General features: G+C 38.3%; 1 pseudogene; it reads left to right on the top strand.

Annotated features, from left to right (window-relative positions):
* Nucleotides 1-533: 533 nt before the first annotated feature.
* On the top strand, nt 534-22525 carry LOC121500860 (annotated as a pseudogene).
* The last annotated feature ends 1727 nt before the right edge of the window (nt 22526-24252 follow it).

Here is a 24252-nt window from a genome sequence, read left to right as displayed (position 1 = left end):
TTGACGGTGCTGAGCCACCAATAGAAAATTCAAAGAAAAAGTTGCTCATTTGTTCCTTTGTTCAATACACAATCCTTCTGGTGCTTCCTGTGGCTATTGCAGAAGGACCATGGTTATGAACAATGTGACATGATCCTTGTCCTTCTTGGTTTGTGTAAACTTATGAAGCTGTGATTTAGAAGATGGATTGAATGTGTGTATGTGTGTGTGCGTGCGTGTGTATAAGAGAGAGGGGAGCGGGATGGGATTGGAAATTTGGACTAGGTGGCCTACTTCCAGGTCTGTTATTAAATAGCTGTATAAGCATATAAATTGGGGCTATGTATATTCCCTTTCTCATTAGTCTCTGTGGAACAAAGGAGTTACTCTAGATAAAGTCCCTTTAGGTTTTTCAAAATTTTATGAGTCTCTGATTATTTGTATTTCTTGGGTAGCCCTGTGAATATATTACCAGGATAGGTATTGTGTGTCTGCCGTTGGCTTCTTGGGAGCAATGAGCTCTTCTAGGTACAGAAAAGGAAGAGTGCAGAAGGATGGAGCTTGAGAAACAAGCAGTACCAAAAGCAGCTCCAGGAGCAACAGCTTCTTGGACCTACCCTCAAAAGTCACGTTTAAGCCAAGGAAAGGAGAAACATGGTGGTTCCACTTTGATGGAAACAGTTGACATGGTTTAGGAAAAAAGAAAAAAAAAAGGAGCCATTGTCAATATGCTGTGAAATATTAATGAATATAATTTTGGAAATAAGATTTTTTAAGTGGTGTCATACCCATCAAAGTTTTCCAATATCTAACCAACAGGTAAGTCATTTGCAATAAAAGTTAAAGAGAAAAAAGGAAACCAGATAAGCAAACCGTGTGAGGATAACATTATTTCATTACATAAATCAATACTTTTATTTTATTGTTTTCAAAACTCATTCTTTTGTGCTTATACACGTGTGTGTGTTTGTGGGTGTACACATGTGCCTTGGTTTTTAAAAAGCTCCTTCAAAGATTAAAATAGCAACATAGGGATGGATGCCAAAGCATTTAGGGATGAGTGTGGTCAAGGTCATAATCCCAGGCTTGCTTTACATTTCAAGGTCATCCGTGCTCCTAAAGATGCATGCAGGCAAGAGTGAGTACTAAAAGATAAGGGTTCCAGAAAGGTAGTAGGAAACAGCTAAAAATCTCTAGCTTTGCAGGATATGCAGTTGACATTCTTTAAAAAAAAGAAAAAAGAAAAAAGAAAAAAATACATGAGGCACCATTAATGCCTTCTAAACTGTAGCTATACTCTGTTGTTTATCTAGATTGATGCTTAATGTTTAAATGGATTTTTTAAATGTGGATTCTGATTGAGTAGGTGTGGGGTAGGACCCAAGAGTTTGCATTTTAAACCATGTGATGGCAAAACTGCTGATATACGGGATACACTTAGTAATAAGAATCCTGGAGTTCCTGTTGTTAGGGGGGCTTGCTTTAAAAGGACACTCTCTTAATGCTCTCCAGGAGAATTTTTTTTTAATTACATTTTTGTCATTTCTCCCAGGTTCTCATAAACTTTATGGGAAGGAATGTCTAATATCTAATCTGAAGTTTACAGACCATAGTCAGTCACATTTCTTCCCATGTCTTTCTCAGTGAAGGAAGGTTGGTTCTCCTTATTTATTTATTTATTTATTCATTCATTCATTCATTCATTCATTCATTATTTTTAGTTTAGATTGAGAACTATCACATTACTCCCCTGCCCCCTGCTCTGCCCAGTTTATACACCTCAAGCTTTCTTGATTCCTTTCTTTCTTTCCAATACACCTCCAAATTGATGTGGAGATATTTCTTTATTTTTTTTAATTTCCCAAATTGGTTGCTTTCACTGTTTATCCCTTGACTGTCTTGGATACAGGACATTCCACTCCTGCAGAGATTCCCTGGCGGGCAGTAACACACTTCTGCATCCCCAGGCATCTACCATTTAAGGACAGAAGCATAGGAAGATACAGGGTTTCATTTATTAAGGGCACTGGGAACATGCCAACATGGGAATGCACTGGGGTAGCATTCTCCAGATGTTGAGAAGTCTGGCTTGGTTTGGGGGCTGCTGGTGACTATTTTCTATTCTAATGTAGTCACAGCACCTGAAGGGAATCTTGGGTCCCCAAGCATGAAAGATGCAAAGAAATGGTGAATTGAAAGGCCCCTGTGGGTACAAGTCTAAGTTGACTGGTTCTGACCGTGACGGTGACATTCATTTCCCGTCTGCTGCCAGCACTGAAATCATGGCTAGACAGAGGAGCAGAAGTTAATTGCCTCTGGGAAAAGGTCCTTGCGTTAATTGTCACGTTAAAGTTCACATTGCATTAAAACTTGGAGCTCAGGTTTATCCTGGCAGCTGGGCTCAGAGGAGCCATGGAATCTCATGTGTGTACTTAATGACTCTTCTCCAGAGAAATTTTCCACTGCCATTGAGACTCAACTGGAAAAATGTTTAGATTGAACTATAGTTTGAAAACTTCAGCAGGTCCAGGAAGCCTGGAGAAGGAGGAAACCAGATTTTATCAATGGATGAGGAGTGTTGAGTGACATGTACCAAGAAAGACTAGCCTCTAGACTCAGGTGGGCCGAAGTGATTAGTAAAGACGGTCCTGAGTTACATAATTAACACAAGACAATGACACAGATGGCAATGACACCCAGATTAATGAAGAAACTGCAAAACGTCAGCATTTGATTGGGTGGCTGGGAGTAAAAGGGCTTGAAAGCAGGAAGCTGCTGGTAACAAAATCTTGGGAGAGGTAGAGAACAGTGATCTTTCTACAAGCCCATAGCACACTGGAGCCATTCCCATCTTCTCTCCAGTTGGTAGCCTTCCTTCCTTTCTTCGATATTACATTCACGAGGCGAATATGTAGAGTGAAAACTCACTGAAAATGCTGCCAGATAACCTGGGCAGTAATTACGAGCTCAGGTTAATCCTTTAACAGCAATCATGTGACCTTGGGCAAATCATGTTGTAGCTTTGAACCTCAGATTCCCTGTCTTTAAGATGGAAATGGTATCACCCATCTTGCAATTTAGACATTTCTTTATAATTTCTAGTGTGCAGTGAAACATCATGTGTAAAGCAATCTTTAACATCAGGTAGATGGTAGGCGCTCAACAATTTTGGAAACCTGATACAAGTCTGAATGCATCATCCTAATTCATTTCCTCTGAGTGCTCCTAATTTGAAGTTGTTTAACTGTGTCTTGCTCAAGGTTTTTATATTTTGTTCTAAGTGTACAGAAGGTTTGTGGACCAAATAAGAAAGTCAAATCCTTAAGGAATGATACTATGCCATCTCCTGCTTTAAATTTCCACCAGAGACCCAGATAGCTCAGTTCAATTTGGTTTACATATATTGATCTTTCGCTAGTACCAAGGCGTCCTACTGGCTACCATGAAATGAACAACAATGAACAGGACATAGTAACTGTCATCAGGAAATATAGTATTTATTAGGGAACTAGCTAATTATATTAAAAGGAGACTGTGACAAGCATCCTAGGCAAGATGAGATTAATATCCATGGGAGTAATGAAGAAGAAGAAGAAAAAAAAAAAAAAACTCCTTCTCATGAGATAGGGGAACGTTTTTGGAAGAGGTGATATTTATGGCAGGCTTTAAAGAAAAGAAATGGTCCAGCCCCTGTTTCAACCTCTTGTCCTTCTGGAGGAGGTCAAAGGCAATAGCTCTTTGAATCATATTGAATTGCTGGTAGTCAAAGGTGAAGCCAATGCACAGCATTAGGTCCTGGTTTCTATATTATCACAGTATGGAAAAAGTATTGGACACTTAGTCCATACCCTTGTTTGCGAGGAAGGCATTCAATCTTTCAACACAAGTCGTTGTTACTTGATTTTATACTTCCTTGCAACTTCTCACTCTCGGTATATTTGAAAACCAATTTCCTCTCACTGAGTAGAAGGTTACTACCTGCTAAACCTTTCAGATTCGAGAAGAAAATCAGCTTTTATTATTTTTTTCATGTGGTTAATTACAGTTCTCTTTCACCTAATTTTAAAAACAAAACAACAACAACAACACAAAAAAAAACCCTCATTAATCATCTTCCAGTGTCTTCCCTGAACCCTCTCAGCTCATCCAAATCTCCTATAAACTGAAGCATATGGAACCAGACTTGGGCACTAGGGAGGACATGGCCAGGATTTCGAAGAAAGACACTGACTACCCTCAGTGCCAGTCTACTCAAGACCTATCCGTTGTTCATTTGAACACAGCAAAATTCTAGCTGCCTTAACAAAATATGACCCTGTGGACTCACGGTTTGCCTAAATTCTAAGTTGTTTCATTGAGAAAACTAAGGGATTCGGGTTGACATTTGAGATGAACATCAACAACTGGCTTTTTAAGTGTTTCCCTAGGTCCCAAGATTGCATCTGAATGGATCTTCCAGCCTTCTGCGTCTTGTCTACCTGCCTCCACCGTCCCAACCCCCGCACCCCTCCGCAGTGGATGGAATGGGATTGAGCTGCATCAGAGCTCCCTGAGAAGTAAATCATACCTTGCTTCAATTCTGTAGGATTTCTCCCTCCCCAGTTAAATGTGTTTAACCTTTGGAGTAAAGCAGTATGATATTCAAACATCTTCTAATGAGGCTCTTAGACTCAGGGCTTTGAGATTTTATTCACCTGAGTGGTTTCCCTTAAGCCTGCAGAAAAGACAATTGCTAGGTTTAATAGCATCTCTCCTTTGTTAGGAAGCCAGAAACCAAGACTTGTCAGTCAGTTAAGAAGCCGTGATTGTGTTCGTGCTTTAGCCCCATGAAAGCCTGGACACATTACCACTTGGGCTCAGCTGGCTGTAGTCTAGGTCAACATCTCTAACAATATCACGAGCCTTTCACAGTCTCTAAGAAGAACTATTTCCAGGGTGTGCAGAGGGAAGTGGGAGGTTATTATCTCTGCTCATAGGCAATATTCATCATATTTATTATGCCTCTTACAGGAGTGGGGAAATCAACCACCAGAAATCAATCTTTCCTAAATAACTCCTTAGGAATCTGGCTGTATTTTAGGGTAAAGGCTAAAGGGGAAAAGCATCTGGGTCTGGGTAAAATATCCTGGGCTGGGGATAAAGAGACCTGCTGCTAATTAGCTAAATAACGTCTAGATAGGTTAGGTCATCCATTTGGGTCTTAGTTTTTCTTTCTGTGAAGAGGGATACTAATCTAACAGTGAAGGTTACCATGAGCATTAGATGATGCAAATGATGAGGAACATCTTTGAACGTAGAAGTACTAGGAGAAATTATGTGTTTTCTTATTCACTGTTGCCCTGATGAAATGAATCAGACATATCTCTTCATCACCTTCTCCACACCCACATAAGGTGTTTCAGGTTTTAAGATATCAGATATGGGACGCCTGGATGGCTCAGTGGTTGAGCGTCTGTGTTTGGTTCAGAACCTGGTCCTGGGGTCCTCAGATCAAGTCCTGCATCAGGCCCCCTTAGTGAGCCTGCTTCTCCCTCTGCCTGTGTCTCTGTTGTCTCTCATGAATAAATGAATAAAATCTTAAAAAAAATATTCTAGAAGATACCTATATTCCTAGGGGACTTGTCTCAAAACAGAATAATGCTTACAAAATTACTGGGCTGGGTATCCTGGACTTGGGAGGATCCAAAGACAGAATAAGTGCTTCTGCTAGCTAACCACCTCTCCAGGGATGTTGTTAGGAATAGAGACACAGGAAGAAACAATCATAGCACATGCTTCAGCCAAAGGAGACTTGGGGAGGAGAAAGTTTCTGGAATAAACCACATGGGGTCATGCATGACACGACAAGGAGCTTCTGTTTGAGAGGACTGAAGGGAAAAGGTGAGAAAGGTGATAGAATTGCAGATCAGTGTTGTTAGCATGAGGTATAAGGCTCCCTGCCCCAAATTTGACAAAGAATTGAACACTATCCTTGGTCTTCAGCATTACCCATATTTGGAGCATAATCAATGTTTCTTATGGGTCGGGGAGCCTGGTTTCAGAAATCCCTGCAGGGTTTGATTTGACAGTTCAGCTTGTTAAGTCCTACTGAAGCACACTGAACACAGGCACAGCCAACTAAGTGTTCACTGGTGCCTCAGAGGCAAGACTCTGTGCTTTTATTCCCGCTTCCATCTGATTGCAGTCCCAACCTGCAGAGGTCCTGGTTGAATGTGGATCTTTTCATACTGCAGAATTCAGAGAAATAGGGAATGGGTTGAGGATAGAATAGGGAATTGAGCCTGGGCTTTGGAGGCAGGCAAATGTAGGAACACAGTTTTACCAATTACGTAGCAAACTGCTCGCTCTCTCTGTGCCTCAACGTGTCTATCTGTCTATTGGCAATAATCATATCTTTCCTCTATGGTCGTTGTGAGGATTGAAGGCACCCTGACATACATTCCAGCACAAGTAGGAGGTTTTGAGTGATAGCTCACTTCTCCCTCATGAAGTCTTTATGACTGTTTGGCACACAACGGGGCGCCTTTCTGGTGGGAACAGTGGTTATAGCTGCATTTGCACAGGTTAAAGAGAGAACATAATGTGTGCTTAATAAAATGATAGCTTGGAATATCCCTCCAGGGGCAGAAACCTGAATTTTCCCTACATGGGCAGCATTTTATTAAGCAACTTTTGGGAATCCACAACTTTGTTATTATGTTTCTATTCCTTTTTTTGCTTGCTTGCTTGTTTATTTTTTTTTCTAGCTGTTAAAATAAAGATGATATTGGCATTATTATTTGGGAGACTTTGTTCACTGTGGCAAATATTGCCCAAATATCTAAGGAGCCCCAGGTCTTTCAGGAAATTGCATATTTAATCAGCCCCAAACTATTCTTAAATGAGTTAAACAGTTAAGGTAACTGCTTAATATGGAGAATTGTATTACATCTTTCTAGCAGAGCGCCCCCATTTTTAGAATTAGGAAAAGATGGTAATAAACTGGACCTGCAGTCCCTGTGTTGACACAGGGGTGGGAAGGAGGATTACCAAATGGATTACGATTAGTGACTAAACTCCAAAACGCATCTTTTCTGGCAACCGCTTCTCTTTCCTGGTTCTAGGATCTTCTTCTCATCTCTAACTATATGATGATTCTTCCTCAACCCTGCCACCGGTCACCTGCATTCCTTCATCCTTTGTGGTTGAACAAGGAGCTTTAAATGCAATGCCTACTCCCATAAAGGTTGGGATCCTTCAGCTAGGCAAAGTCAAAGGTATCTATCAACTTTCAGATGACAAACTAGTATAAATAACAAGATCCAGCATGGGTGACTCTCACATAAGTAATGATACCTCATTTGAGGAGTAGAAAAAAACTGTTCTAGCTTGGGTCAGATTTAGATTTAAATTCTCTTTCTTCCAGTTAATGGTTGTGTGGATTTGGGCATGTCACTTAAGTCTCTGACACTCAGTTTCTTATTTCAGTTTAATGTGGAGATCAAAACAGTGTCATGATTATGATGGGATATATATATATATATTATTATTATATTTTATTAAATATTATATATATTGTGGTGCCCCCACAGCAAGCCTTTAATATGCCTTGGCTTATTTTTCTCTTTATTTACTAATACAATTAATACTTTTTGTGATATGAGCATCTGTTACTGGCAGTTGGAATGGAAATTCAGTATGGTAGAAGTTCTACTGAAGGAGGAGGGGTTACAATGATGGTAGAGTCTAAGAAATCTCCCAAAGATTATAGGAGGGAGGTGAGGAGAGTAATAATGTATCTAAAGACTGATATGAGAGGATGCTTTCCATTGAGAGTTAAAGAAGGGGTGATGTATATATGAAATTCAGTGAATGTATGGGTTTCATGGACTAGAAAGTCCTGCTGATGACACTGAACCATTGTCACCTTCCAGACTTGGAGTCCTAAGAGCCTGAGGCACAGATATTAAGACTCAGAAGTAAATAGAGACCCTGTAAGATGTTTATTTTGGCTTTCCAGACGTGGGCTGGGTTGGTCTCTGGAGACCTTCCGAGATAATACACAGTTTCAAATCTTCTTGGATTTCCCATGTCAGGTTCTCCAATAGGGTGATGAGTTGAGAGGGGATGGAGGAAGGATAAATGGAGATTAGAACTGATAGGGCTTCAACAAAAGCTCACCTTGCTATAGGTCCCAGTATTAAAGCAAGTCCTCTGATGTTCCCAGACTCAAACATACAGGTTGTCTCTGCATAACTCTGAGGGATCAGGAAGTACCCCCACGGTATCTTGAGACTTTGGAAAATTTGCACAGCTTCCAATAATAAGTCTTCTTAACAATAAGTGCCCCTTGGAGATAGTTATACCTGGGATTTGGTATACTGGGTTCAAATCCCAGTTTTGCTCCTTGCAGCTGTGTAATCTCATACAATTTTTTTTAAGTTCTAATGGATCCTTTTTCACCAAAAAATGGAGATAATGTTAAAATAATATATTGGGTCTTTGAGACAACAAAGAAGATAATACCCTTACTGTACTCTAGTGCCTAACACTCAATACACAGGAGCTGTTGTGGTTATTGTTAACTTGTTATTAGAATTGTCTTTAGTCTGGATCTAAAAGGAACCAACCCATTGCAGAGATTAAATCTATTAAAGAGAATCAGAAACTGAGAAGCATAATGGGGAAAGAGAAAGTAAGGCTTAGGAAAGTTGAATGGGGTAAGCTAGTCTACTGGTAGAGTTAGTGAAAGGCCTTGATAAAAAAAGGGGAGTGGTGGTTAAATCCTGATGTATTTTGTGGGAAGTAGTGCCACAAGGCTTGGAGGGGGGATGAAGGGAAGAGATGTCTTTTAAACCATAAGCAAAGCAAGCTCCTTTAACATTTCCTACCTTCCTAGTCTCAGTGGAATTTGGAGAATTAATGAACTAATATCTACAAAGTACTTAGAGACTATCAAGTGAAATAAATATGGAAATCCCAAGTAGTAGTATAATTTTATTAAACATTTATTGAACATGGTACAGAATATATAGGTAACTATACTTTCCACACAGAAGGCTTAGAATATAATTGCAATGTTTTTATTAATTATCTTGAGGGCAGAGGGAATTAACTAAACAATACGTTTGAAATATCTCTGAAAAATTCAGATGGATATTGCATCTGGTCACCATAATTTGCTCCCTGAATTTTTAGAAGGTAGTTGTAGTATGGTCATTATACAACAGTAATGTTGATACTGATATTCATGATAATAATAAAAGCCAAAAAAATAACATGCCAGACATTCTGGTAGTACTCCATATGTTATCTGTAAATTTGATAATGAATACTGAGAGTTAGGATTAATATCCCCATTATATATTTGAGTAAGTTGAGGCTTGGGAAAGCTATTCAATATTACATGGCTCAGAAGTGGTGCATTTGACTTTATAAACCATCAAAGACTTGCTCCTGTACCATGTTTTTCCCATCCTTATTTAAGAGAGTTGGATAGTCTAGGAGTATAAGAACACTGTGATGCCATCTGTGGTCTTAAGCCAAACATTCTTGACATAGACTTAATACACTCTCTCTGAAATGTTCATGGAATGCCATGAAATTCTTTACAGACTTATATATAATGTGTTTTGCATTTTTCTGGAGAGTAGGTCTAGAAACTTCCATCAGGTTCTAATTATAAACTCTAAGGAGTTTATAATCCAAATAAGGGTAAGTAAGTACCACTGGGCCCATCTTGGGCCAATTCTAGAGGGTGGACAGGGTCTAGGAACATGCTTAACATGAACCTAATCCTTAACTACTTAGAAATCACAGCACTCAAGAATGTGTGTGTGTGTGTGTGCACGTGTGTGTGTGTGTGTGTGTGTGTATGGACAGGAGTGCCAGAAGTGGGTATGGGTGGAAGATTCGGGATCTATTTTGCACTTTTCTTCGACTGATGTCTATACTCCCTGTTTTTTAGTCTTCTCTTATGAAGCAGAGATATTGTAGAAACTCCCAAGGTCTCTACCCAGCCTAGACCCAGGCCCATCTTAAATGCTAGCTCTTCTGTTATATGTTCCCTGACTTTCACGGAAAAGCTAACTATACCTTCACTTGTGTACATCTCAGTACAAACTCCCATTCAAAACATTACGTTGCATAGTAATTACTTGTTTATGTATTCATTCCTTTTGTCAGACTCTGCATTTCTCTTGGGTAAGAACTATATAATATTCATCTTTTTATTTATTCTAGACATTATGTATGGCATAGTGCCTAGAATATAGTCAGTACTCAATGAAAGCCTAAGAAATAGACAACTTATTGGATACATAGATGGATAGATGGACGTACTGACAAGTGAATACCCTTGTTATAGTCTTGAAAGCTAGGATATTGAAGGGCATATATTAGTAGATAAAGATTCACTAATTTTAGGCTAGCTTATACATAGACCTATGTTAGTTAAATTGGTGATGAGTCAGAGAAGGGGATCATACATGGATTCGTGCTTCTCTTATGCTGATGGCTTTAGAAGGATGATTTGGCATAATAGAATTTTGCAAAGGGTATAACTTTTCTATTTAGAATAAAGTTAGGTGATTGGAAAGCCATAGCATGCTGCAAAGCTTATATCAGTTTTCCAGCCTTCTGCAAAAGGTACACTATAGCTGACTTTCCAGCTCCTGCTTTATGTAATTTGGCTTAATAGAGAGTGAAAGCTTTTCATGCTCACAAAAGCCTAATATTAGCATCTCAGTAATGTATTCAAGTTGCCACCTACCCATATGGGCTACATATCCTTGGAGGAGCCAAATAGGACAAGAGAATTCCTGCTATTTTAGAGTACCTTTGACAGCGAAGAGGATAATCATTTTAAACAATCTATCAGGCTTACATTGACTGAAAATTCCTGGCTTGTTAGCCTGGCTCATCTTCCTGGCTAGACTGAGTTATCTGTGTTTGAACAGAAAATGCTGTTATCTCTTATCCCATCTATTCCTGTGGTGAGCAATGGGTCTGTACCCACTGCTGGAACCAGTCCTGATGATATCATGCTCATCACCATGGGAACACTGTCCTTTTTGCAAAGATGAGAGTTAAGCCCACCCTAAAAAAGTCCAAGGGCTCTCTTGGAGAAGTATAATCAGAATTCTCCAGTGGGATTTAGGTATAATCTGTGAGGGGTGCCATGAAAGAATAAGTATTTCTGAATTTTATGGAAAGTCTCCTGAATTCCAAGACTTAAAAAAGAAAATCCTATCTTCAAATAAAGAGATAAAAGAAGTATCCTCTTGCAGAAGTAGTTGAGTATTTACCCAGTACGATAATCTGTGTTTTTGTACTTTCTAGGGTACACTAAAATATCCTCCCAACGCTCCAATAAGCCTTGGTCCCTGGCGTCTCGGGAGAATAAAACCCAAGGACAAAGAAAAGTTGTCTGTGATATTTTGGTATAACTCCCTTGATCCTCCTTGCTGTAAAACAAGAGTTGTACATTTGCTACTCTTTGGTAAAGCATACTGCCTTCATGAATATAAGGCTCATTTTCATTCCCCATTTGTTCTGTGAGGATTATAGAGGAAACTTCTGAGATTTCCACCGAGGGGGGAAAAAAAGATTTGTGGCATGAAAGATAACACTTCAGTTCCTAAATGGACATTTTACACATTCCTTGAATCCAGTGGTCCCTAGAGAAAGCCCTGTCTGTGTCAACACTGAGGCTATAAAGATAATTATGTTCTTTTAAGGCATTAGTCTATCACTAAAGTTACACATTTGTGGGGAGACTATTTGTCCTGTTTTTTTAAAAAATTATTATTATTATTCTGCAATGTCAGAAACCATGGCTAAATCCATGGGGACCTGTCGGTATCGATGTCACCATTTTCTTTGTTTTTTGTTTTTTGTTTTGTATCCCAAGAAATTTCCTGGCAGGTGGTTTCAATAGCCAGTAGAACCCTGACAGAGATGACAGAGTGCTTGGATGGGGAGAGCCAGTGCTATTTTGCAGAAGCCAAAGAAAGGGAGAACAAAGGGAGACCTACACCTTCTGAATTACAGGATCCTGATTCTGAGTCAAGTATCAGGAAAAGCTGACCGTTTAAGGAAATAAAGGCACTTTTAAAAGGTAACATGTCATTGCCATCTTGTGTCTGTGAACATTGTCCCCCAGACTCAAGCTGAGAGAAGTGCAATAATTTACTTAGACACATAGAACCGATGGGTTTGGGAACTGGATTTAACTCTGTACTCCAAGATCCAGGCTACAAAATTACTGTCATTTTTAGCAAAAAGACTAGAAGCTGTTTAGAGTTGTTCTTGAATGTATCCAGGTATCACTCACGTCTGTGGTTGCTTACTATACAGTTCCTTTACCCACCATCTGAACCACACCCTGTGCTATTCTTTTATCTTACCAAAGAACATGACAAAGTCAGTGAAGCAGAAGTTCATCTTTGGCAACATTTTTTTTTTTTGCAACATTAATAAGAGACAGTAAAGAGCAGTCAAGGTATATCCAGCAAACTCAATCCTAAGAAAACCTAAACTTAACTTCTACAGTGAATCCAGCTCAGTTTTTAAAACCATCTCATTTGGGGAAGCTTTTGAAATTTTGCACTTACTTGAAGATTATAGGGAATTGAATTAAGAGGCTCTTTGACCCTCTGCTAGCTGGGATATAGATCAGGGCTCAGCCTGGCTGCTGCCTTATGTTGGCAAAGTAATTTGGACAATTCATCCACAACCTGCCTTTTGATCTGTAACATAGAAGTAAGAACCCATGATTGGTTTAGTCTCATTGATTGGGTGCTCAAGTGCATGTAGAAACTTGAATGCTGTGATACTGCAGACACAGTTCAATACCCAGTCCACAGGGTTGCTAAAAAGGAATCCTTCGAGGATGCAAACCTGGTTATCACCCCCATTCCCAGTCCCCCACCCTAACACCTTTTAGTGCCGCCCCCCCCCCATCAGAACAATGTCAAAGCCTTCTTTCTGACATTTAGGTTGGATACAATCTGGCTCCTTCTCAGACCCATTTCTTACCCTCCTACTACATAGACTAGCAGTTGCTACTTAAATGTGTTTCTTATGCAAATGGTAGATGCTCCACATGGAATTTCATCCTTCTAGCCCCTCCATTTCCAAGGTCAGCAATTTCAGGAAGCCTTCTCCCTGTCTCATGTAGACTATGTTAGAGCTTCTCCTATACTTTCGTAGCACTTTATATACAATCCTCATCACACTGTATTGTGATGAGTGATTTTCTTATGGATACTACCATCTTTTCAGGACCTTTTTTGAGAGCAGGAACTGTCTCCCATTCAATTACATATTCCAAGTATCAAATTTGATATGTAGTAAAAGTGTATTAAAAAAAGAGCATTAAGTGTATGCTCAGTATTTGTGCTTTAAAAGGATATTAGGAATGCAAAATAGATGACTTACTTGACACAATATCACAATTTTTTAATCTCAGTTTTTGAAATCTAAGTAGCTTATATGCCATACAAACACACGAACGCTTACCAGGCATGTTTTGTGACTCTTGAAGTCTGTAAGCTGGGCGTTATGGTTCAGTGATGGTACAAACTGAATTCCCAGCTGCTGAGCTATGGCAAGAATGTAGGTGAATAAAAAAGAGCAGCTGAGTACAGATTGTAGAAGGTAGCAGGTCAAACGCAAAAGGTTTCAGCTGGTGAGCTGATTGGTGGGAACTGATCTCTGAGTCCAAGAAACCAGTTCAATGTCAGTATCAGCATGTTAGTGAATAACAGAGGGAAATGCACTATTTATTGAGAAAATCCCTAAATAAAAACTCCCACATAGACACTTAACAGACTGGAGAAATCAGAAAAGTCATAGCTATGTAAGGCATGATTTTCCCTCCCAAAACAAATTCACTGATTTTCCCTATAAATGAGTTCTTTTTTTTTTTTTAGATTTTTTAATCAGTCCTTCAGCATACCTCCATCTTGCCAGTCACCTAAAAATATACAGCTTGGAGACTTTGGAGCATTTTGTATTCTTTTATTTCTAAACATTAATGGTAATGAAAATAAAAATGGTAATAATAATAGTAGTTGTAAGTAGTGTTTATGGATACATACTATGTTCCAGGCACCATGTAAGTTTCCACTTATTTGAGAAACACAACAACCCATTTGAAATTGATAGTCCCATTTTTATTTATTTTTAAAAGTTTTTATTTGAATTACAGTTAGTTAACATATGGTATAATACTAGTTTGAGGTGTAGAGTGATTCAACACTTCCATAAACACGCAGTGCTCATCATGATTAGTGCCTTCCTTCATCCCCATCACCCCCCACACACACACACACACAAACACATCCTCTCTGTTAACCATCAGTTTGTTATCTGTAGTCTGTTTCTTGGTTTGCCTCTCCTCTCTCTCTCTCTCTCTCTCTCTCTTTTCCCTCTTTGCTTATTTGTTTGGTTTCTTCAGTTCCATATATGAGTGAAATCTTATGATATTTGCTTTTCTCTAACTGGAGTCCCACTTTTGAATAATAAAAACAAACTTAAGCAATGAAATAATAAATAATTCTCTCAAGGTCACACATTTAATAAATCCTGGAGCAGAATTTGGACTTAGGCAGTCTGTTTCTAGAACTTGTGCTCCTAAGTGCTATAATGTACTGCTGCTAGTTCCTACTTATTTTTGTGCTAAAATGCACCCTATTTCTTTTCACAGGTTGACAATTCCCACATGCAATGATCTTGTTACTGTCCTGCTAGCCAATTTCTGGGTCAGCCTTTTGCCCTAATCTCCCTCTATTCTGGTTCATCCTTCTTCATAATCCCTTGTGTGATTAGGAGGGCAATGTGGTATTGGTGGAAAGTATATGGGCTTGAGAATCATGACAATCTAGGTTTAGGCTGTAAATCTAATATTATTACTTAAATTTATTTACTTTTCTAATAATTCCAATTATTTACCTCATGAGTTTTTGTAAGAGTTAAATGAAATAATGCAGTGAATTGCACTTGACATGTCATAAGTTATCTATAGATTGTAATTTCCTTGCTGAAACAAATGATATGTGGTAAGGACAAATAAACAACTTGTGTCCCACCCCCATTTATATTCTTCTCTGCATAATAAATAAATAAATTCCACTCTCTTTACCATAGTACTTGGGATCCAATGAGAGCTAAACTCAGCTAATCTTTCTAATTTCATTGTTTAGTTATTTAAGGTTGCTTATTTTGTAATAGTATCAAATTATTTCTGAGCTATCCCTTTAAATTTACCCTATGCCATGGTTTTCCTTATCCAGTTTTCTTTATGCAGGATACAGCCTCTTTAAATGCTATTAAAATTCCAGTTGTTCTTCCAAGTCTGTGTCCTTTTAAAATTATCATTCTTGAGCATCATAGTGGCCTTCTGAATCCAAGTATCTTCAGACATCCTCCCTAAAACCTGTAAGTTAAACAAGGGGCAGAAATGAAACACATGATCCACACATTTGGCGTTTTTTAGGAGACAGAAAATTCAAATTACTTTTCAATAGAGAAATTAACATTAAGTTGCAAAAGAGTTCCCACCACAGCCATAGCCTGTGAAATAAAAGGCAGTGGAGGGAAAGGCTTAAGAGACCATATGGAAAAGAAAAGAGCAGAGTGGAAGACCTAGATGAGTCACCTCAGAAAGAAAAAGTACAACACAAAGTGCAATAAAAAAATCTGGACTGTGGTGAACATGATTGTTTACAGAATTGGCTACAGGGAGGTTACTTATTTATTATTGGAACCAGAAGTGGTGCCTCATAGTGATGTTGCTTTTTTGAGTAAAAAAGATAAAAATGAAAGGATTGGTGCCCCTTGGAAGTGAACCACAATGCAAAAATAAGGAAGTAAAGAGGGAATGTTAGAGATCCTAAATAAACAAAAGAGAAACCAGATATATGAAATCACTTTTTATTTCTCTCCCCAACTCCTATGCATCACATATTAGATTAATTACACTTATGTATAATGGCAGAGGAAAGCAGTCTTAAATTAAAAACCTATCTACAAAATGCCTTAGAATAAGAAAAAGAAAATCAAATGAACTTCAACAAAGTCATGGTAAAATATGAATGCAGAAAATATGAATAAAACCATTTTGGTTGAAGAGACTGTCTTTCTTCCAATGGATAGTCTTTCCTCCTTTATCAAATATTAGATGACCATACATTTCAGGGTCCACTTCTGGGTTCTCTATTCTGTTCCATTGATCTATGTGTCTGTTTTTGTGCTAGTACCACACTGTCTTGATGACCACAGCTTTGTAGTGCAACCTGAAATCTGGCATCGTGATGCCCCCAGCTATGGTTTTCTTTTTTAAAATTCCCCTGGCTATTCGGGGTCTTTTCTGATTCCACACAAATCTTAAAATAATTTGTTCTAACTCTCTGAAGAAAGTTCATGGTATTTTGATAGGGATTGCATTAAATGTGTAAATTGCCCGGGTAACATTGACATTTTTACAATATTAATTCTGCCAATCCATGAGCATGGAATATTTTTCCATCTCTTTGTGTCTTCCTCAATTTCTTTCAGAAGTGTTCTATAGTTTTTAGGGTATAGATCTTTTACCTCTTTGGTTAGGTTTACTCCTAGGTATCTTATGCTTTTGGATGCAATTGTAAATGGGATTGACTCCTTAATTTCTCTTTCTTCAGTCTCATTGTTAGTGTATAGAAATGCCATTGATTTCTGGGCATTGATTTTGTATCCTGCCACGCTACCAAATTGCTGTATGAGTTCTAGCAATCTTGGGGTGGAGGCTTTTGGGTTTTCTATGTAGAGTATCATGTCATCTTCAATAAATGGTGTTGGGAAAATTGGACATCCACATGCAGAAGAATGAAACTGGACCACTCTCTTTCACCATACACAAAGATAAACTCAAAATGGATGAGAGATCTAAATGTGAGACAAGAGTCCATCAAAATCATAGAAGAGAACACAGGCAACACCCTTTTTGAACTCGGCCACAGTAACTTCTAGCAAGATACATCCACAAAGGCAAAAGAAACAAAAGCAAAAATGAACTATTGGGACTTCATCAAGATAAGAAGCTTTTGCACAGCAAAGGATACAGTCAACAAAACTAAAAGACAACCTACAGAATGGGAGAAGATATTTGCAAATGACATATCAGATAAAGGGCTACTTTCCAAAATCTATATAGAACTTATTAAACTCAACACCAAAGAAACAAACAATCCAATCATGAAATGGGCAAAAGACATGAAGAGAAATCTCACAGAGGAAGACATGGACATGGCCAACATGCACATGAGAAAATGCTCCGCATCACTTGCCATCAGGGAAATACAAATCAAAACCACAATGAGATACCACCTCACACCAGTGAGAATGGGGAAAATTAACAAGGCAAGAAACAACAAATGTTGGAGAGGATGCGGAGAAAAGGGAACCCTCTTACACTGTTGGTGGGAATGTGAACTGGTGCAGCCAGTCTGGAAAACTGTGTGGAGGTTCCTCAAAGAGTTAAAAATAGACCTGCCCTACGACCCAGCAATTGCACTGTTGGGGATTTACCCCAAAGATTCAGATGCAATGAAACGCCGGGACACCTGCACTCTGATGTTTCTAGCAGCAATGGCCACAATAGCCAAACTGTGGAAGGAGCCTCGGTGTCCATCGAAAGATGAATGGATAAAGAAGATGTGGTTTATGTATACAATGGAATATTACTCAGCAATTAGAAATGACAAATACCCACCATTTGCTTCAACGTGGATGGAACTGGAGGGTATTATGCTGAGTGAAATAAGTCAATCGGAGAAGGACAAAAAGTGTATGTTCTCATTCATTTGGGGAATATAAATAATAGTGAAAGGGAATATAAAGGAAGGGAAAAGAAATGTTGGGAAATATCAGGAAGGGAGACAGAACATAAAGACTCCTAACTCGGGGAAACGAACTAGGGGTGGTGGGAAGGGGAGGAGGGCGGGTGTTGGAGGGGAATGGGTGACAGGCACTGAGGTGGACACTTGATGGGATGAGCACTGGGTGTTTTTCTCTATGTTGGTAAATTGAACACCAATAAAAATTAATTACAAAAAAATTAGATGTCCCCCTCAAAAAAAAAAAACCATTTTGGTTGATTAAAATGCTCCCCCCCAACTGAAAATAAAATAGTAGAAAGTGATCGCACAATTATCCAAATTAAAGTAAATATTCTGAAAAAATATTGAGAGATTTTAAAAGATAAACACATAGGTAGAATTAGAAATGCAAATCTCACTACTCCTGGAACTAATATTACACTATTTGTTAACTAACTGGAATTTAAATAAAAAAATGAAGCAAAAAGAAAGAGAAAGGGAGACAGAGAGAGAACACAAAATAAAGAAAGGAGGAAAGAAAGAGCAAATCTCAGAACACAAGTGGACCATAAAGAAAAGCAAGTGGTGGGAAAGGGGGAGGAAATGAGAATAGCCAAGTGCCTTAAACTAAGGGGGAAAAACTGAAGACAAAAATAGAACCATCTCTTAAGTGGAGAACAAATTGCAATATGCATGAGAGTGATTATGTAAATGAAATTTTAGTGAGGGACAGTGAAGAAAGACATGAAAACAAAGGATTGAAAATGAAATGAAAGAAGAGTATCAGAGAGAAAGGGATAATGAAAGCTAAGCAAGGAAAGTCTAACAAATATATAATTGGTGTCCCTGGAAAAGGTAAAACAAACCAATAGAAAAAAAAATTATAATCCAAGACATGAAATAAATTTAAGTTACAATTTTAAAGGTCCCACTGTATAAACAGATAAAACTGATCTAGAACAAGGAATTTTGAGAAAATCTTGCAAAATTGGCCTTTATAGAAAAAAAATCCACATATTTCCCAAGTAAAAAGATGAATTCCTTATGAGGATTAAAGGAAAAAATGAGGCAAGCACTGAACTTCCAAACAGCAATGTAGATAACAAGGCAACATTGAAGGAGCTTTTTGAGGAAACTCAAAGAAAAAGTAGTGTCAAGATTTTATATCCAGCCAAGTGGTTCTTTGCATATATAGGCTATGAAAAACATATTTAAGAATGTAGTAACTCCATCAAAGACTCAATCTAAGAATTCTACTGGAGCATGAACTTCATCCAAACAAAAGATAACCAGGTAGAGGTACCTGGGTCATCCAGTCTGTTAAGCATTTGACTCTTGGTTTCAGTTCATATCATGATCTCAGGGTCATAGTATTGAGTCCCTCATTGGGCTCCCCACTCAGTGAGGAGTCTGCTTGAGATTCTCCCTCTTTCTCTCCCTCTGCCCCTCCTTCGCCCCACCCATACACATGCTCTCTCTCTCTCTAATAAATACATTTAAAAAAAAATACATTTTTAAAAAGATAACAAGGTAAACATCAACAAATAATTCATAGTAATGTGTTTGTGCATTCACATGTGCTTGGATGTGCATTATATATCATATATTTATTATATATTATATATACAGACGTATATACACATATATTATATTTTTATATATCATGTGTTATATACTAGTGTATATATACACTTACATTGTATACATACATGTCGCATATAGTACCATAAAGGTAAGAAGTCTAAAACAATGTAGTATAATGAGTGGAATAGTGGTAGGTAAATGTTATATTTTCTGAGAAAGATGAAAAGATATAACTGAAAACAACTAGCTGAAGGAAAAGAGAAAATGGAAGAACAACATAGGCTGCTATAAGGTTAACAGGTGAGAGTCTAAACTATTTTTTACAAGCAAATAATGAAGGATTAAAACCAGACGGTAAAAAATTAAGAAAAACCAAGACTAAAGATATGATTAGGGAGAAGAATACAAATATACCCGCTGGAGGAAAAAGAAAACAAAACTTACCAGATACTAAAATAGGTTTAAAATGGCAAGAAGAAAAACCCCATAGAAAAAGGAATATTCCAAATATAATCAGTAATAATAACATAAATTATATGGCAGTTTTGAGATCAAACATAACAATCCTATGATAAAGATGAAAGGTTTTAATTCACCTACTGTTATAGACTGAATGTTTATGCACTCCCTCCCCACCCCCCCAAAAAAAGAGAGAACCCTCATATGTTTAAATCAAATTTCCAATGTGATGGTATTTGGATACAGGGCCATTGGGAGGTGACTAAGTCATGAGGGTGGGGAGCCCTCATGAATGGGATTAGTGTCCTTATAAAAGAGGTCCCAGAGAGCTCCCTCTGTAAGGAGACAGATGTCTATGAACTAGGAAATGAGCCCTTACCAGACACACTGTCTTCCAGGGCCTTGGTCTCTGAGTTCCCAGTGTCTAGAACTGTGAGAAATAAGTTCATGTTGTTTTTAAGCCACCCAGTCTACGGTATTCCATTATAGTAGCTGGATAAGCTAAGTTACCTACTTAAATGAAGTAGATTTTCAAGTTGGCTAATGAAGCAAAACCCAATTATTCTGTATACAGGAAATGTAAATATCTGGAAAGCTAAAAAAGAAACGTGGAAAATCTATACTAGTCAAAGAAAAACAAAAAGGAGGCAAAAATTACAATCTTGATATCAGACGGAATTGAATTCAGGCAGAAGTATTGCACAAAACCTATATGTATATGTGTAATGTTGAAAGCTACAGTTCACAATAAATATTTGATAGTTATGATTATGTCTGCAACAAATAAGAGAGAAATAGCTGATATAAAACACAAAATAAAAAAATTGCAAGAAGTAGTTTAAAAAAAACATTAATAATAGTATACATCACTCTTGAGTGCCTAGGTGTCTCAGTCAGTGGAGCATCTGCCTTCAGCTCAGGTCTTGATCCCAGGGTCCTGAGATCAAGATCCACATCAGACTCCCTGCTCAGTGGGGAGACAGCTTCTCCCTCTGTCTCTCCTCCAGCTTGTGCTCTCTCTCACTCATTCTCTCTCTCAAATAAATAAATAAAATATTTTAAAGAGAAAGGATACATCACTCTCAGATGATGATATCAGTGAAAAAATGATTAGATCTAAAGATCTAATCACTCTGATGGGAGAGAATATGCCTTCTTTCCAAGTATACATATGGACCATTCATAAGGAAATTGGTCATATGTAGGATCACAAACAAAACCACCATAAATCTGGTAAATTAGAAATATCAGGAACACAACACTTTTATTAGAATGCAAGATAACCACAAAATCCATTAATAAAATACAAAATTTTAAAATAAAATGACGTCTACTTTGAAAGCAACAAAAAATGGACATTTTTCATCCAACAACTTTTGAGTGAAAGAAGAACTTCAGAACAAAAGAAGAGAATTTAAGAAAAATAATGACAATGAAAATAGTACATAACAGTATATATGGGATACCCAGGGCAACACTTAAGAAAATCAATATAAGAAACAAATAGTAAATAAGTAATATCTAACAAGAACAATAAGGCAGTGGTGAAGAAAACATGACATTTTCCTTTACCCTTAAACCCTGAGCTATCTGAGCGAGCTGAGGGACCTCAGCAGCAGGCAGAGTGGCTGCTGCCCCTCTCGGGAGACCACCGGATTGCCTCTTCCCATGGCCTTGCCTTCCTGTGGCCGCCTACAGAGCTGCGTGTGGCCGGTGTACATCCTACATCATATGCTGGCCTTGGCAGAGCCACCAGACATATTTCCAGGAGAGGATTCAGTTTTGGGTTGATGAAACTGGATGTGAAATCGAAGTCATGCCGTGGTGTGGAATTCTCAACATCTGGTTCATCTAATACAGACACTGGTTAAGTTAGTGGAACAGCAGAGACCAAATATACACAGTGTGCGTCTGGTCTGACTTTCACAGAAAAATGGAACATGGATAACTCTCTGGGAACAGAAATTATAGTTCAAGACCAGATTTATCAAGGTTTGAAGCTAATGTTTGATACCCTTTTCACCAAACGTGGGTAAGTAGTAAAAATTAAGTCTTCTTACAATAGGGGGTTTTATCAACCTTGGTAGGGACATCGGCTTTGGTTTTGCTGGTTTAATATATCTTCAGTTATGAGGGCTGATTTGGTGGGTACCAGAAGATTTTTTGACAGTGCCAAATCGAAGCTGACAAGAAATAACTTTGCAGCAGGCTACAGAACTGGCCTTCTAGGTACACCCTTATGTCAGTATTGGGACAGGATTTGGAGGATCGATTTATCAGAAAGTATGTGAAGATCCTGACACTACAATAAACCTTGCTTGGACATCAGGTATCAACTGCATTCATTTTGACAGTACGGCCAAGTATCAGTTGGATCCCGTTTTCATTTCGGAAAAAGCCAACAACACTAGTTTAATTGGAGTGGGCTCAGACTCTGAGGCCTGGGGTCAAGCTCCCCCTGTCTGCTCTGGTAGCTGGGAAGAGCATTTGTGCTGGGGATGCCAAACTTGGGCTTGTTCTGCAGCTGGAGGCCTGATCCAGCTGAGAGAAACCTCTGGGAATGGATATTGGAAGATTTCACTTTCATGTATTTCCAGTGTGACCAGCAGGTTCCCTCTCCCCAGTCACCCCCCCCCCAAAAAAAAGGTTATCAAAACAAAGTATGATCTAAACAAGAGCTGTATTTTAAATATTTAAGACTTACTCATTAGCTGGTTTCTAGTTGAATTGGTTATCTCATCTAAGTAGCAATGCTGCAGCCCTGCAGTCCCCTATATGTTACTTAAATTCATCTGTTAAATATGTTACTCTGAAATAATGAAATAGACCTTTATGAATGCTGCCCAATGTGTGCATGTTTGCCTTTATGTCCCTATTAACATTGCAGCAAGATATAAGGTAAACATTAAAAAAATAATAGGGGGATCCCTGGGTGGCGCAGCGGTTTGGCGCTTGCCTTTGGCCCAGGGCGCGATCCTGGAGACCCGGGATCGAATCCCACATCAGGCTCCCGGTGCATGGAGCCTGCTTCTCCCTCCGCCTGTGTCTCTGCCTCTCTCAATCTCTCTCTCTGTGACTATCATAAATAAATAAAAAATTAAAAAAAAAATAATAGGATTCACATATACATAATAGTAAGTATTAGAAAATATAATGGAAGAGAAATCCCCATTTACAATAAGGAAAATATAAGGATAGCATACTTAGGAATAATCAGCAAGACAAAATTTATCTGCAGAAGGCTCTTACACGCTCCTGAATGACACAAAAGTAGACTGGGGCAGATGGACAGATGTCTCTTCTTGGTTTGCATGACTTGGCATCATCAAAATGTCATTTCTTTCTAGGTAAGTGTATGAACAATGTGATCTTAATTTAATTTAAATTATTTTATTTTATTTTTAAAATTTATTTATTTATTTATTTATTTATTTATTTATTTATTATAGTCACAGAGAGAGAGAGAGAGGCAGAGACACAAGCAGAGGGAGAAGCAGGCTCCATGCACCGGGAGCCCGATGTGGGACTTGATCCCGGGTCTCCAGGATCGCGCCCTGGGCCAAAGGCAGGCGCCAAACTGCTGCGCCACCCAGGAATCCCTAATTTTATTTTTTTTAAAGATTTTATTTATTTATTCATGAGAGACACAGAGAGAGACAGAGACATAGGCAGATGGAGAAGAACACTTACTGCAGGAAGCCTGATGCAGGACTCGATCCCAGGACCCCGGGATCACACCCTAAGCCAAAAGCAGAAGCAGCTCAACCATTGAGCCATCCAGGTGCCCCGATCTTAATTTTAAGAAGAGCTTTTGTGGAGCTGGTCAAATCAATACTAAAGTCTACACACACACATACACACACACACACACACACACACACAAATAATAATTAAGGGAAAAATAAAAACTAAGGAAAGAGAAAAAAAGAACTGTGAAGAAGTAGCCTTAAGAGATGAACAGAATATATTATGAAGTCTCTATAATTAACATGTTTAAGGGGCACATGGCTAAATTTGTCTGTATCTAACCATCCCACAAATGCACTTAACTCTTGAACTTAAAATTCCACTTCTAGGAACTTACCACAAAACACACATTTAACAATAAAAAAATATACATATCTGGTATTATCCATTGTAGTATTATTTGTAACTGCAAAATAATTGGAAACTATGTGCTCAAAGATAGGAAACTGATTTGGATAAACTTTGGCTTATACACACACAGTGTGCAGCTTTAAAAAAAAAAGAATGAGAAAGATCTCCCCAAAATAATGGAAAGATGTACTTAAGTTATCTGCTAAGTTTAAAAAAAAACACACAAAGTGCTTCTTTTTGCAAAGTGAAACATAGCAAACACAGAAAACAATAAAACTGATTATCTACAAGCAGG

Source organism: Vulpes lagopus, chromosome 10 (genome assembly GCF_018345385.1).
Source record: "Vulpes lagopus strain Blue_001 chromosome 10, ASM1834538v1, whole genome shotgun sequence".
NCBI lineage: Eukaryota > Metazoa > Chordata > Mammalia > Carnivora > Canidae > Vulpes > Vulpes lagopus.
The sequence above is the reverse complement of the archived record's forward strand: the minus strand, read 5'-3'. Positions and strand labels throughout refer to the sequence as shown.